Source organism: Sus scrofa, chromosome 18, assembly GCF_054392235.1.
Source record: "Sus scrofa isolate SSC_HxYL_T2T_F1_AM1 chromosome 18, Sscrofa_HxYL_maternal_Yorkshire_Landrace_v2.0, whole genome shotgun sequence".
Lineage (NCBI taxonomy): Eukaryota > Metazoa > Chordata > Mammalia > Artiodactyla > Suidae > Sus > Sus scrofa.
Window position 1 is genome coordinate 39,949,018 of NC_139400.1, and position 15,420 is coordinate 39,964,437.

The 15,420-nt window shown below is 36.7% G+C and overlaps 1 protein-coding gene and 1 long non-coding RNA gene across 9 annotated transcripts in view; one reads left to right on the top strand and one right to left on the bottom strand.

Moving 5' to 3' along the window:
* LOC106506806 (uncharacterized) overlaps nt 1-15,420 on the top strand; it is a 424,630-nt gene that overhangs the window by 370,899 nt on the left and 38,311 nt on the right. For 2 of the 3 annotated variants that reach the window (XR_014834194.1, XR_014834195.1), the window contains 2 exons: nt 3,856-3,938; nt 9,039-9,393. This is a non-coding gene — a long non-coding RNA (uncharacterized LOC106506806). Of the gene's footprint in view, nt 1-3,855; nt 3,939-9,038; nt 9,394-15,420 lie in introns of those variants that run through there. The other variant, XR_014834197.1, reaches the window with a different exon arrangement.
* MDFIC (MyoD family inhibitor domain containing) overlaps nt 1-15,420 on the bottom strand; it is a 101,053-nt gene that overhangs the window by 24,953 nt on the left and 60,680 nt on the right. The gene's annotated exons all lie outside the window — the stretch shown is intronic.

Below are 15,420 nucleotides of genomic sequence, written 5' to 3' on the forward strand. Positions count from 1 at the left end.
CATGAAGAACTGGAGGAGTCGTCAAAACAGAATGTGGAAAGGGTTCCTCAAGGGACTGAGTGGGTGATAGGCTCTGCCATAACAGGATGTGCCACAATAGAAGACAGACATCTCTTCCTTTGCAGAGGGAGGTGCAAACAGGTTCACATTATTTAGGTAAGTTTGTGGAACAGACTCAAGGTGAAGAGCACCTGAAGAAATGCTGAATGACCTCCTCTGTCCATACAGAGTGAGGACAAGTTTCAGAGAGCTTTGTTGAAAGATAGTATCCACAAAATCAAACAGCCAATGTGGAAAGTGGGAGGGGGGCAGGTCTGCTCCCTGGACAGGTGGCTCCTGTAATCTAGTACCCGAAAGAGCGCATGCCACAGAGCAAACTCGATGGTGACTTGAAGGAACTGGGGACGCAGAGGATCCCTGCTGAGGGAGAGAGAGACTCTAGATGAGACCCAGGACCACACGTGCATAGGAACAAAGTTTTTATGGACATCAAGGTTTCTTCAGTAGAGGTCAGCTCCTGGGTATAGAGAGAGGGTGAAAAGACAATCTAGAGTCGGGGTTCTGAAAGGGAAGTGTGTCAGAATAACAGGGTCTCAAGCAAGTTAGGAGATACGTCAAGAGATCCAAGCCAAAATAGATATACATCTCTACCTATGTATTTATACATTAAAATGCCAGGCTCTATATAAAATTCATTAGATATATCTATATCTATCTATTGGCATTGTATAAGTATCATTTTAAAATATCTATTTATATATAAAACGGTCAATTGGGGTTCAAGAGCCAGTATGTTCATACTTATTTCTGACTAAAGATATATATATTTTAAAGTAACAACCATAAGCAAAAATACTAGGTTAAAAAACAAACAGACTTCTGCAGAGAATTTACGGCACAAGCCTGGACACAGGACAGACCCTTACTAAGAGACCTGTTGACTTGATGAAATTCATTTGTAGGGCCTGAGACAAAGATGACTTTTGGTTTTACTTTGTCTCCTGTCACTCTACAGAACACATTTTCTAGGAGATAGCAACCATAGCTGTTGATAGGTTCTTTCTAAAATAACCACTCTTCTGTCATTCCGAAATGCAATTTCTATATCCCTCACTGAGTATAATTATTAGGAAAAAAAATAAACCTAAACTTCTAGTGTCAACTTTAAATCATGTTATGTTAAGGGGATGCTATTCCCCAAGAGGTCCAGTTCCTCCAGTTTGATTTCCCAAGAGAAGTCAGAGTAGAAATTTAGACAGGTTTAATATGTTGTTGGAAAACTAGTATATTAATCCATTTTGCTCTTTTCTTTCAATTATCTTCACATTTCTCACAAAGTCCTATATTTCTCAATCTTTAGGAGACAACTACTATTTATTTGTATAAATACTTTCCCCTTCAAAACAGGAAATATAATTTCCCTGAGCAAACTGTATTGTTCCGTTTTTTTTTCTTCTAATTGCTTCCTATATCCACTTAAGAGATGTCTCCCACCTTTCCATTTCCCCCTTTGGTCAAATGTACATGAAGTAGGGAAGCCCCTTTAAATTGCCAAGAGCCTGTGCTGGGAAAGGAGCCTGAGGCCACACAGTGCTACCTATCAGTTAAAACCCTTTTTGAAAATTAGTCTGAAAGACATTTTTCACCAGGTGATTGACTCCGATTCTTTCTTCTGTTTTCTCCTCTACTTACTTATGGAGAATTACATTAAGATTACCCAAATGGTGGCAGGCAAAACCATGAAGTTAATTTTCTCCACGCCTCTGTGTCTTGGTTTGCTCACAATACCTTGGTAAAAGCCTATCATTTAAATGGAAACATGAATACAATCTTTACCTAGGAATTGACTATTTAATACAATTCTAAGGTAGAAATTTAGTTATGTCCTTAATTTAAAATGAGTAAAAATGAAAAAGCTATTTACAAAAATGTGTTCTCTGCATTATGAAAACTGCACATAAAAATTAGCAAGTTTACAAAACAAGTAATTTACAAAAGAAATTTATACTGCAAAGAATGCTTAGGATGCAAAGAGAGCTGGAGCAGGGATTCTTATTTATTTGCAAGTGCCATGGACACAAAATATTTTTAAATGTGAAGAAATTAAAAGATTTCAATGGAAATCAATTATGTTGAAATAGTTATCATAAAATTAAAAGTTGAGGTATAATAATTATGTGCTTCTTTAGCACATTATAAGCAAGATCTAGGGATGATCTGATAACTATTCTAATTTTAAAGTAATGATTACTGTAAATAGTATTTCATGATTTCTGAAACAACTAATGTGGAAATATCAGTGACAAAGTCACAGATGTTATTAATACTACTTAAGTTTATTGCTTTCATTTATAATTGAGGAAAAGGCTAGATTTTGCTTAAAGTCTAGAAGTTACTGAAATCTGGTTGTTTATTCTTGCCAAACTTATGGACTCTTCTCAAAGCTAAGAATCCCCGAACTAGAGGATCATAGTGGATCTTTGAAACAGCTTCCTAATATATTCAACTGACACCTAATATATAAAAAAATTTTTTTCATAAGTTTTTCATAAATATGGCAAATTTATACCATGAGCCCCCCTCTATACTATTTCATGACATACTAGTGGTGAGTTATACTAATTATGATAGTTCTGAGGACCTTTTATAGTTAATACTATAAGTATTACAATTAATGAGAATACTTCTAAGAGAAACTATTATTTCTACATTACCTCAATTAGCTTTAGGAGTCAGGCAGGGTCATTTAAGAATGCAATTTAAAAAAATCAAATAGCGAAGTAACTATGTATTCTGAAGGAAAAGAAACCAATTCAAAAATCATGAGACTCTAAATTCAAGCTAGAAAAAAAAATAATTGTTCAAAAACTTGGGTCTTAAAGAATTGTGAAGCTATTCCTTTTAAGATATATACCCATGCTCACAAACATATAAACTAATAATAAAACTGAAGAGTATTAAAACATTAATGAAAATGTCATGAATCACTACCATTGAGTTCCTCTAAACTGCAATAAATTGTTCAATGAAATCATGCAAAATTTCTAACTGAAATGAGTCAGGAGGGAGGACGGAAAGAAAGTAAGGAAAAGAAATGGAGGAGGGGTGAGAGGAAGGAGACATGAGGCGGCAGGTTTTTGAAGGAGAAATAAATAGACAAAGATAAAGGTGTGCTTTGAAGGAACAACCAAAATGAGATGACAAAAACTCTGGGCTCATAGGCCAGATTTTCATAGAAGCTTCTATGACGAGTGTACAAAACAGACACATTCCTATTCCTTCAGAATCTTGCTTTTTTTTTTTTTTTCTTGTTAGGGCCGACATCCACACCATATGGACACTCACAGGCTAGAGGCTGAATCAGAGCTGCAGCTGCCGGCCGACACCACAGCCACAGCAACACCATATCTGAACTTCATCTGCCATATATATATATATATATATCATAGCTCATGGCAATGCTAGATCCATAACCCACTGAGCAAGGCCAGGGATCAAACTTGCATCCCAGTGAGCCACGATGGGAACTCCAGAAACTTCCTTTTTAGAAACTCCATGTTCATAGTTAATTTCTCTCCAACATTACAATTCTCTATTCATAAACATTTATTGGTTAACATGTCTACTTAAGCAATAAAACACTAGATATTTCAGGTGTATGGAGAGCTGTGGGGGCACACATGGGAAGGAACTGAAAGAATCTAGTAATAAAACACTGGAGAAAAAGAAAATTTACGACAGCACCAAAGACAACAATAAAAAATATGGTATAAACAAAACCATTTCCATTAAAGACAAAGAAAAGTGCATATACTCCAGTTAGGCTTAAAATTTTGAATTTTTGCTTTCCTCCAGATTGTCAATGGGCAGACCACCTGGCATCTGGACATGAATTAAGATATGGATTATATTCATCAGCATTCAGTTCATTAGCTAAGGTAAATATTTTTCTTCTTCTATCCTCAAAATTGGAACTATTTTTTTTAAGGTGAAAAGCCTTTAGCTAAAGCAGTAAAATTTAGGCTAAAGTGAAACACAAAATATAAAGAAATGTTTTGATTAATAATGGACATCTAAGATAAAGTTTTACTGTAGGTGGTCACCTCAGATATTTGAAGTCAAATTATATTCAATGAACAACTCTCTGATACTATTTTTCTTGTAAATGCACTCCATAAACGACAAGAGACTTGTGAGTCATCAGCCAGTTTTTGTCAGAGGACTCAAAACATCCTGCACATTCTGTATCTCTTCCCCAAAAGTTCTTCCTTTGAGAATTGTAGTATTATGCAGTGTCTAGTGCTATTATTGTAACTATGAAATAATTTTTTGAAATCCTTCTAAAATGAATGGAAACTTTTAGCATATTTTACATCACTACAAATGATAAAACAGTTTCTGAGATGGAAGGTTTGCAAAACTGTAAATCTAAAATGTCAAATCCTACTGGTCATTTGAAAGATGGCCAGTTAAATAAATAGAAAGTGCCTCATATGTATAATCCTACTAAAGAAGGCACTATAAAAAATAACCTCAAAGTATGGCCACTTTCTTCTAAAGATCTAAAATCTGAGAGGGTTGATAAAATACCAGTAACTACAACATAGAACAACAGGTCATTACCAACAACACTCAAGCAATATATATCGTATTTCCAAAAAAAATTTCCCCTTTAGATCACAGCCCTTTTACTCTTCTCTTCTAGGAAAACTCTTTGAACAGAGTAGCCTAGACTTGTGATCTTCTGTTTCTTTTGCAATAATTTTCCTTCTCATTCTCTCCAGAACCCACTTCAGTCAGACTTTTTTCTCTATCACAACACCAAAAGTATGATGGCCTACCAATGACCTTCACAGGACAATGTCCATGGTCACTTCTTACTCATCTCACTGGTCGTCTCAGTTGCCACTGGACACATGAGCACTACCTCCATCTTGAAACACACTCTTCATTTGATTTCCAAGCTGCTCCTCTTTATTAGTTCCTTCTCCATCACCGATTGTTCATCCTATTTTCCTCCCCACAGTTCCTCTTCATTTTCTGACCTCTACATATTGGACTGGTCCAGAGCTCCTTGCTTGGAATATGAGTCTATTTACTCCCTGAGCAAGTAGATCTTAACCCTGCATGTGTATAACATCACAGGGGGAGCTTTTAAAGGATGCTCACTCCAAATGAATTAGATCTCCTTGGGGGCTCTGCCCAGAGTGATATTTCACATTTTACTCCCTTTGCCCAGGAGCTCTTACTCCAAACACCCAGGTGCTGGGATAGAGAATTACAATCCTAGGTGATCCCATCCACTGAATACTCCGTACCCTGATGATGGCATGAAATATCTCAGGATGCAGATCTTTACTCTGACCTCCAAACTCCTCTATCTGACTGATTATTTCATATCACCATTTGGAAAGGCAACGGGCATCTCAAATCCAACATGTTCCAAACCATCTCTGTCAATGGGAACTCCATATTTTCAACTGCTCAGGTCAACTAACCTGGAATCATCTTTAACCCATGTCTTTCACACTGAAATGTCATCCTTCAATAAATCTTACTCCACTTTCAAAATGCATCTATATACAACATCTCTCCACTTCCACCACTGCCACCCCAATCCACCCCCATCATCTCTCATCTTAATTACTACATAAGTCACATAGTAGGCCTCCTTTCTTTGGACATTGTGTACCTGTAGTCTACCCTCAGCACAAAAGGCAGGTAATACTTAAAAACATAAGTCAGAGCCTGTTAGTAATCGGCTTAAACCCTGCTACTGGCTTCCGACCTCACTCAGGTCAAAATCAAAATCTTTACAATGGCTCATTGGGCTCCTCGATAAGCTAACACCCTTCACTGTTTAGTTCTTTGAGATAAGTGTTTTAGGATAAGACATCTAAAGGTATCCAATGTCTTTGGTTACCTTTGGGAGTAATACAAGAGCTCACAGGATATTGTTACCACCTTAAAAACCCAAGGAAAAGAAATATAACTGTTGGATTCCCAAAGAAGCAAATGAACCAAAAATGACCAGAGTAGCTGTGTTAAAGACTATCACAATTGACCTATAATAACTTGGAATTTTGATTGTCTTTAAAGCCTTTGATTGTTGAGAGTAATTCAGTTAAGAGTAGACCACACTAAAACACAAATTTAAATACATTTTAAAATTAAGCAACTCAATTCCACAGGAGTTTCATCACTCATCTTTCCTAAACTTTTATATCTTTAACAGCTTACTTACTTGTTTGTGTCCTATTTCTTTTCTTATACAATGTGTAAAAGCTATGATTAAATTCAATTAAGAGCCTTATCAAGCTCAAGTATAGGAAACCATCAACATCCATTAACCAAGTGGTCCAGAGCACAAGTCAGGAATTTCGAACTCAGGATCATAAAAGACTTCTCTGTCAATGTCTTCCATTCAAAGGCAACTAACACTTCTGGAATGGGTAGGATGGTATTAAAAGTATTTAATATTTTAATAAATATTAAAAGTATTAAGTACTAAAGATAGACTTTAATCTTTTTAAAGGTTTCGTTTCCTCATACCAAGTCATTCCATAGAAGTTACTCAGAAATCTTCTAAGATTAATCAACCACACAACCCATACATAAGTAGTTATCCAGGTTAACAATTCCTTAAATGCTTGTCTGGTTGCTCAGTTCTCATGCCATGATCATGGATGCATGTTTACATAGCTCAGTATGTTGAACTCTAGATCTAAACTCTACATGATGGCTTGTTAAGAAGGGTATGATGTAACCTTAAATCTTCATACTTTCTCTCTCTCCTGGATTCCTTCCAGCTAAATGTAAACACACACCAAGATTTCCCAGCTTAAAACAAAATAACCCCAAACAAAACAACCTCCCTTGCACCCAGGCTTCCCCATCCTGGACTTTGGTCTTTTCAGAATTCTTGCCATCAGTGTGTTGCATCTCATCCCACAACCTACATCATTCTAGCTTCTCCACAAAAAAACAGCTCTTCATTAGGTCACCAACAGATATCCACAGTTTTTAATTCAACAGAATTATTTCAGTTCTCATCTGATGCAAGCTGTCAACAAGAGCTGGCGCAATATCGAGTGCAGTCCTCTTCCTCGACTTAAAGCATTTCTGCCCAGGCCTCCATGACACCACCCTCTCCAGTTTGTTTCTTCTCTCACCTTTCTTACTGATTTCTCTCAGCCAGATCACCTTCCTCCTCTCTCTGCTTGCTGGCCTCTCCTCTAGGCTATCTTATCAGGGTCATGGCCCCATTCTGACATCACCTCTGCAGAAAAGTCTGAACTTTCCATGGGATTGTCTCCCGAGGGCTCAAGCTGAACCCACACTCCCATCCCACCAAACTGGCTGTCCTCCAGTGATCCCTGAGTCACACAGTTCTCAGCCATCTGACCTTTGCTTTCAATCTCTGCTTAAGAAAACTCATTCAGATGCATAGTTTCAAATATCCCCTCTATGAGAACAAATGCAAATTAACATGTTTGCTTCTAACTCCTTCTCTCAAGCTCCACTTGTCTATTTCCAAAGGTCCTCAGATTGTATATCATCATTTGAAATTGAACCTGTTTAAAACAACTCATGATCAGCCTCAAACTACATTCAGCTATTCTTGATTTCCTAATTTTATTCATTTTCCCAACTAATTGAACAAGACAATGAATGGCAGTCTGCTTAGGATGACTATTTGGTTGCTGTTCCACTTCTTTTAGCTTTAGTCCTGGGCCAGGACCCCCCTACTCAATCCTGAAAGCCTAAAGAAAACCACCAGGTTCTCTACCACGGACACATGGTACCATGACTCTTGAAGGTGAAAATAAACTGTAATCCTGGACAAGACTGGTTGCTGTATTTACCTGTTACTGTTTCACCTAATGAAAACACCAGCTAAACTTTCCATTACCATACAGAGAAGAAATGAAAACTCTGATATATTAATAGCATCATTAGATGTATTCGATTCTTCTTTCCATTTAGCCTATTATTCTGAAGCTGGATTTCTAAATAGTCTCTTCACTTGCCTTCCCCACACCCCAAAGCCTCCTGGCCAATCTATCTGTGTCTCCATTGTTTTATTTCCTCCCCACCCATCTCCTGAGTGAATGCTAAGCTAATTTAAATTCTCAGAGCACTGGACTAAGCTTGTCTACAAAACCAAACATCAAGGGGGAGTCCATACACAGTAGAAAGCTATGTATATTATATAAAAGAAGTGCTATGAGATTTGAGGTATATTTTGAGGTGTCTCTATGTTTCAAATGTCAAATTATATATATTTCAGAACCTTGTAAAATCGTTGCTCTTCATCAAATGGATGGGTATGGGAATAATTTACTCTAGATCATAAATTATAAAGTTAACCTATTTTCCTAAACTCCAAAGGAAGTATATTTTGAATATTTACATTTGGCCCTAAAGTAACACTTATCACTATAAATACTCTGGATAGATAATTGTTTTAATTTATTTTTACAAACAGCTAGTTCAGTATTTCAAGTAAATAAAAAGCAATGATTTATACTTTGACATAGTCAACTTTGATAATGCCTGCTCTCCAAACACACATACACACACCCTTCTCTTTGTATTACGATTATTCCATTTAGCTTGTTGGCTGAGCAATGAAATTTATTAAAATCCTATTTTCCAATGGACTGGCAAATATTGCATTGGAAAACAGAATTCTAAACCTTTCTCCCACACAATTATTCTGACATGGAATGGAAGGCACTCTGCCTGAGAAAACAGAACAAAACAAAACAAAACATCATCCAAGCAAATTAAGTATTTTGAGGAATGCAGCACTATATCTTGCCAAAGTCACAGAAAATTTGTTTCTGGAAGTTCGGATTATAATACTACAGTCATATCATAAAGTGCTATTATTATCCTTCCACTAAAATACTAGTACTTCTCTAAGAGAGGTTTTTATGGGGGGAAAAATGAATAAGATTTTACAATACTACTAAAACTAAGAATGAATTATTCAATTCCAACTTTAACTTTCTAATTTTTTTTTCTGGTTTTAGACTCTGGGAATGTGTAGTTGACTGAAAAACCACACGGAGTAAGGAGAAATCTTGATGGACTTGGAAGGCAGAAGTTCTGAGTTTGAAGTCTGCCTCAGCTGAGTTTCTTTTTGCCTTTCTTTTAACTTAAATAACTGCACTCCCTTTAATCTCCCCACACTATCTCTCTTATACTACCTTCAGTGATTCCTGAGGTTTCCACCATAATATTGCGGAATGTTAAAGAATAAGTACCTATGGTTTCCAATTTATGTTCCTGCTTGTTTCAATGTTTAGTAAACACTTATGATGAGCCAGGCACTAGGCTATGTGCTCAAAGTTAAAAGATAAATAAAACAAAAATCTCTGCCTTCAATGGATATTACAGATTATTGCAGGAAGACAGTTAAGCAAACAAAACTCTAGAGTCATTTTGTATTGAGAGGACACTGGGAGGAACCAAAAGAAGAGCTATTAGCCCATCAGGGTATGAGGAAATGATGCTTGAGTTGGGCTCTGGAAAAAAAAATATATATGTCAAAGCCAAGAAGGCAAAAGCGAGTGAGAAGAACATTCTGGAATGAGAGGAGAGAAGCAGGAAAGGCATTTGGCTGTGTCATTAACCATGTGTATAGGGACCTTTATGCATAGCAGTGAAGGCACAGTTTTAAGTATAAGGAGTTAAGTCCCAGTTTGCACTGTTGAGGAGAGAAGGGGAAGTGGTGAGGTCAAGGAAAGATATTTTTACCATTTTACCAGCAAGTCTCAAGGAAGGAGGGGGCGTGACCTAGCTGAGTCACCTAGTGGGCTTTTCAAGCTGTCCTGCTCCATCTCCTTTAAGGGCTGTGTGCCCCACCAGACTGCCTCCTAGTACAGTCAAGGCTGTACTCCTCCTACGATGACATGATGCCTGTCCTTATGGGGGGTTGTGAAAAACTGCTACGCTATGAATGCAAGGTGGAAATACATTGAAAAAGGGAGGAAGAAGAGTCTGGAAAGGAGACAGAGAAGGGTCTTAAAGGTAAGCAGCCAAGAGACTAGTTTAAAGAACGGGAAGCAGAGGGAACCAATAAAATGGGAGGCTAGAGGGAGGATGGGCTTAAGTCCATCCATTTAAGTTCAAAGCCTTCCTAAAAAACCTGTTAGCATCCCTGGCTTGACGAGTTTCAAACCAATTCATCATTTTACCTATAGTAAATAGTTCATTACTAAAGTACCAGTTACAGTCTATCAAGAATGCAGGTTCTTAACATATAGCAGGATATACATTTATATAAATTTATATATTTTAATGCAACCACTAATCTAATGTCATCAACAAAATCTTAGCATTTACATCACAACACAGGTTATATTCAGTGCATTAAAAACCTATACAACTTAACATCAGAAAAGGAACTGAATACAATGTTTCCCTTAATTTTTGGTGGCTTACATAATTGCAGCTATAGAATTTCTGCCTTAGAGAAAATATAATGTTTCAAAGAAATATAAACTGGATACAGACTGATGTCCTTCAGAGAAGTCTTAAGTATCTGGCTATACACTTTCAGAACGGGGCATTCCAGGCTGCCTATGGACTGGTCTTTTCCGGGCTTATCTCTCCTGATCTGACGTCTCCAAAATAACAAAGCTATTTATATGGTTCTCTGAACAAAACACACTATTTCATAAGCCCTCTTTAGCCTTGAATGCCTCCTTCAACTCCCTTACCTGGTCTTATCCTTATGGTCTCTATCCAGGCATTGCCTTCTCCAAAAAGCTGACATTCCTGACCCTTCCTTCCTTGAGTGCTCCTTCATGATGATGATAACAGCAGCTAACACTTAGCCAATACTTCATCCTAGCCAGGCTCTGTTCTGACTCAGCTGAATGCAACATCAACTCAACTCTTCACAACAATCCTCTGATATAGGTGACTAATTATATTGCTACTTTATAGATAAGACATTGAGGTCAAAAAGAGGTTAAGTAACTGACCCAAGAACAGATCATGGGTCACTGGTAAAGCCAATATTTGAACCCAAGAAGACTGGTCCTAGAGTCTGTGCTGTAATCACTAGGCTACACTGCCCCTAGGATTAAAGATGAGACATCCTTCCATGTAAACAAATGCTCTTGACTCTCTTGTCCAGAATTTATGTTCAAAGGGCTGCTGGGTTTGGAAATGCATTTCTCTATAGTACTAAGTCTGTCTATGACTATGAAGTATAAGTTAACAAATATTTCTAAAAAGTATAAAATGTCTCCCAAAAATATTTGTTGAAAATTAATTTTTACAAAAACATGTAGCTATGTCTGGCACACCTGAAATGTATTAAGATTTTTCTCATCTCAGGAATAGTAAATCCTCTTTGAGTCTAATGAAAACCCTTGGCAGTTTGAATATTATATGATACTAAATTATACTATAATTATTTCAAAGGTCAAAAATCTTAAACATTTAGTCTTAAAACCCTCTACCTGGGTGAGGCAATCAGAAAATTGACATATGTATGAAAATATTTAATTATACAAAACAAGTAGAAATCTGCTAATTTAATGATCCTTAAATAAAATATACAATATTTCCCCACATGGGTATTTTTCTTCCTCTATTACATAAAAGGAAGTTTTTTTTTAAAGAACCGTTTTTAAATGAATGTGAGCATACATTTTATTTTGCAGTGCTAGTTTCAAGGAAGTGGTTTGGAATAAAACATTGCATCACTTATTAACTGGTGGGAATCTCTATGAAGCTATTGTAATAAGCACCACTGTAAATTAAAAACAAAATTGACTCAGACCTAGTCCAGCCTCTTCAGGAATTTACAGTCTAGTAGGGAAGGAAAATGGGCACAGAACATTGGTGCGAGAATTGTTTTTAAAATTTCAGGAGGAAGTGCTTAAAGAAGGCAGATTACAGTAATAAAGAGATCCTGCCTGACCCATAGCAATAATGCTGTCAACATCCCGTGTGATGCTAGAAGGACCAGTAAAATACCTTTTTCTCAGAGAACTCGAAGGCAAAAATATCATAGTGGCTAGGAGCATAGACTGTGGAGCCAGAATGATCTGGGTTTGAATCTCATTTCTGTTGTGTGCCAATTGGCTTTGGCAGATTCACTTAACCTCTCTCTGTGCCTCAACTCTCTCATTTATAATTAGATAATATAACATATAGTTCATAGAATTCATGGTGCTTTGGGGAGGATTAAGTCAGTTCACATGAGTGAAGCAGGTAGACCAGTACCTGGTACAGAGAATGACCCTACATAACTAATTCTAGGAATCAACATAGCTTAAAAAGAGAATCTGATGGAACACATGTCTATTGTACTGAGGCTTTAAATAACCCACAGTTAAAGACATATGAAAAGATGTCACCAACCCACTGACTCAATTACGTGACTGGGTCAATCCTTACCTCTGTATAGGCAATGGACCCACATCCTAGCAATGTTTTCCAAACTCGGTAAGCAAAGCAGCCCTTAGAGTCCTTAATGAAACACCATGAAATGGTTATGCATTTAATTACATCATCTGAACCAGAAAAATGTTTCTCTAGCTCTCATTATTTTTTATGTGCCATATAAAAATCATAACCACAAACACCATTGATAAAAAAAAAAAAAAAAAAGACACACCAGAGACACACACACATTGCCAGACTCGGCACAATTAGCTGATCTTGAGGTTTTAAGTCAATATTGTTTTGCTACTTGTTTGCTCATTTTGCTGTAAGAACAGGCAGAGACAATAAAGTCTTAAGAAAAATGTGAAACAAAAAGAAAAAAACATGAAATTGAGAAAAGCCTAGTAATTAAATCCCCCATTATTTTAAAAAATAGTAATTTGTATTCATTTTTCATAGTATCATAGCCTATTCAAGACCTACTGTTCTGACGTATAGGGCTCCTCAAATCTTATCAAAATAATTTCTGCCATACTCCTGTTCTACTTATCAGGTACTATATTTCTCTTCACTCAGGAATCATATATTCTATAGCCCAAAAGACCTATTCTGAGAGTGAGACAGCTTTGCTTATAAAGAGAGCTCACGGAATCTTGGAACCAAACCTAACCTTAAAGATTTCTAATCCAAAGCATTTTCAAGAAAAAAGAAGCAGCCCCATAGAAATCCATGTCCCCAGCTAGCTTGTGGCAGAGCTGAGATCCTTCTTTTAATTTGCTGTCTACCAATTCTCTGCTTTTTTTGTTTGTTTGTTTGTTTGGGGGTTTTTTGTTTAACTATAGTGCATTATCAAAGAATAAACTTAACTTCAAAACTGAAAGAATAAACAATAAAATTGGAAGGCACAACCTTAAATAGGGAGAAAAAAAAAAAAGAGCAGCAGGAAGATGTCTACCTCTGAGAAAATATGAAATAGGACAAGAGACTTTTTATCTAGATTCAAGGAATCATATTAAAAGGAACCTACCATTAGACTAACCTAACAGCAAAGTAATGGATGGGACATTGTACAGTATGTTTTGACAACTTCATTGGTACGTCCTATTCCTCATGCCCCCAGTCCAATCTGGAACAGATTTGTGGTAAAAGAAGGATTATAAGGGATGTCCCTTAGCCACCACACCTTTGTAGTTGGCCATAAGTGTGAGTATGTGTGGGTGAGAGGGGAAGAGGAAGATGGAAAGGAAAAAGCAAGGAAGAGGGAGAGTTTTATCTTCATATATTACCTATGAAGCTGCATTATTCCAATAATAATAAATTCAGACCTGCCATTAAAAATAAGTGAATAAAAAAATTTTATAAAAATTCCATAGGCTATTTCAAGTTTGATTGATATGTAAATGTTATCATTCTTTAAAATAAGTAAATATCAAATGGAAAAGAAGTTAGGAACATAATAAGAAAAGTCAAATGTATAAAACAAGTAGATTTCAATTGCATTCAATTATTTCACCCAATCACCTAGAAGCAAAGATCCTCTAAAGAAAATTACATTGCCTTCCCAACTCCTTGGAGAGCCAGTTTAGTTAACAGCCTACCTATGCTTCAGAGATGACCATGCAGCTTACATGTCAAACTCATTTTAAAGTGTCAATCATGTCCCTTTCAATCTAATTAGTTTGGAAAGTAGTGTCACTGACCTGGAACTATGCAGACCATTTATTATCATATCATTTGATCAACCTAACACTTTACCTCAGTTGAGTTTGAGACACCTGTAGCCAAAATGTAATATCCTTCTCTCACTCATTACTGGTAACTCTCAATACAATTTCCTATTTACAACTCAATTTATCTCTAAGCATAGCCAACTTCACAGAAGCATGCCCAGAATTTCCACTATTTAAGATTTCATGGTAATTAAAATGGAAAGCTAAGGAGAATAAGAAAAATATTTTATATTTTAAGTATATATGCTATCTGAACCAGAAAAAAATAAATATGGTATATTTACATTATGTAGAAGAGGGAAGAACAGAGGAACACGCACATGCTAAGAGAAATTTGGAACCTTAAACATGAGGGAAAGATATTCTTCTTTTAATATCACACCACAAGCCATTTTTATAAAAGGAGTCCATAGATTATAAACTCAATGTAATCAGATGGGTTTGTGTTATAATAAAAACTTTTGCAGCTTCATAGCATTTAATTAACAAGGTAATCACTAATTCCTGAGAGGTCAGAGAACACAGCCAAGTGCATCTAGGGAAGGTGCTAAAGGCCAGGCCACAGGGAGTTTGGAATGAGGCAGAGTTGGTTGGGGGAGCACATCGGTGGCAGCACTGGTAGCTGGAAGTCACCAGGGTCAGTCAAGCACCAGAGATCACCTAGGCCACTCCCTGGCAAGAGCATGAACATGACCACCTCTTGGCTTTAGTTCTGTATATTTAAAAACCGATTTACCAAAACTACAATGAGGTACCATCTCACACTGGTCAGAATGGCCATGATTAATAAGTCTACAAATAACAAATGCTGGAGAGTGTGTGGAGAAAAGGGAGCCCCTCACACCCTGTTGGTGGGAACGTAATTGATACAGCTACTATGGAAAACAGTATGACGGTTCCTCAAAAACTAATAGAGATGTCATATGAGCCAGTAATTCCACTCCTGGGCATATTCTAGATAAAACTGTAATTCAAAAAGATACATGCACCCCAACGTTCAGAGCAGTGCTATTTACAGTAGCCAAGACATGGAAACAACCTAAATAGCCATCAACAGATGAATGGATTAAAAAGATGTGGTACATTTATACAATGGAATACTACTCAGCCATAAAAAGAACAATGCCATTTGTGGCAACATGGATGAAACTAGAGATTATCCTACTAAGTGAAGTCAGAAAGAGAAATACCATATGGACTCTAAAATACAACATACCTATGAAACAGAAACAAACATAGAGAGTGGACTTATGGTTGCTAAGGGGGAAGGGAGTGGGGG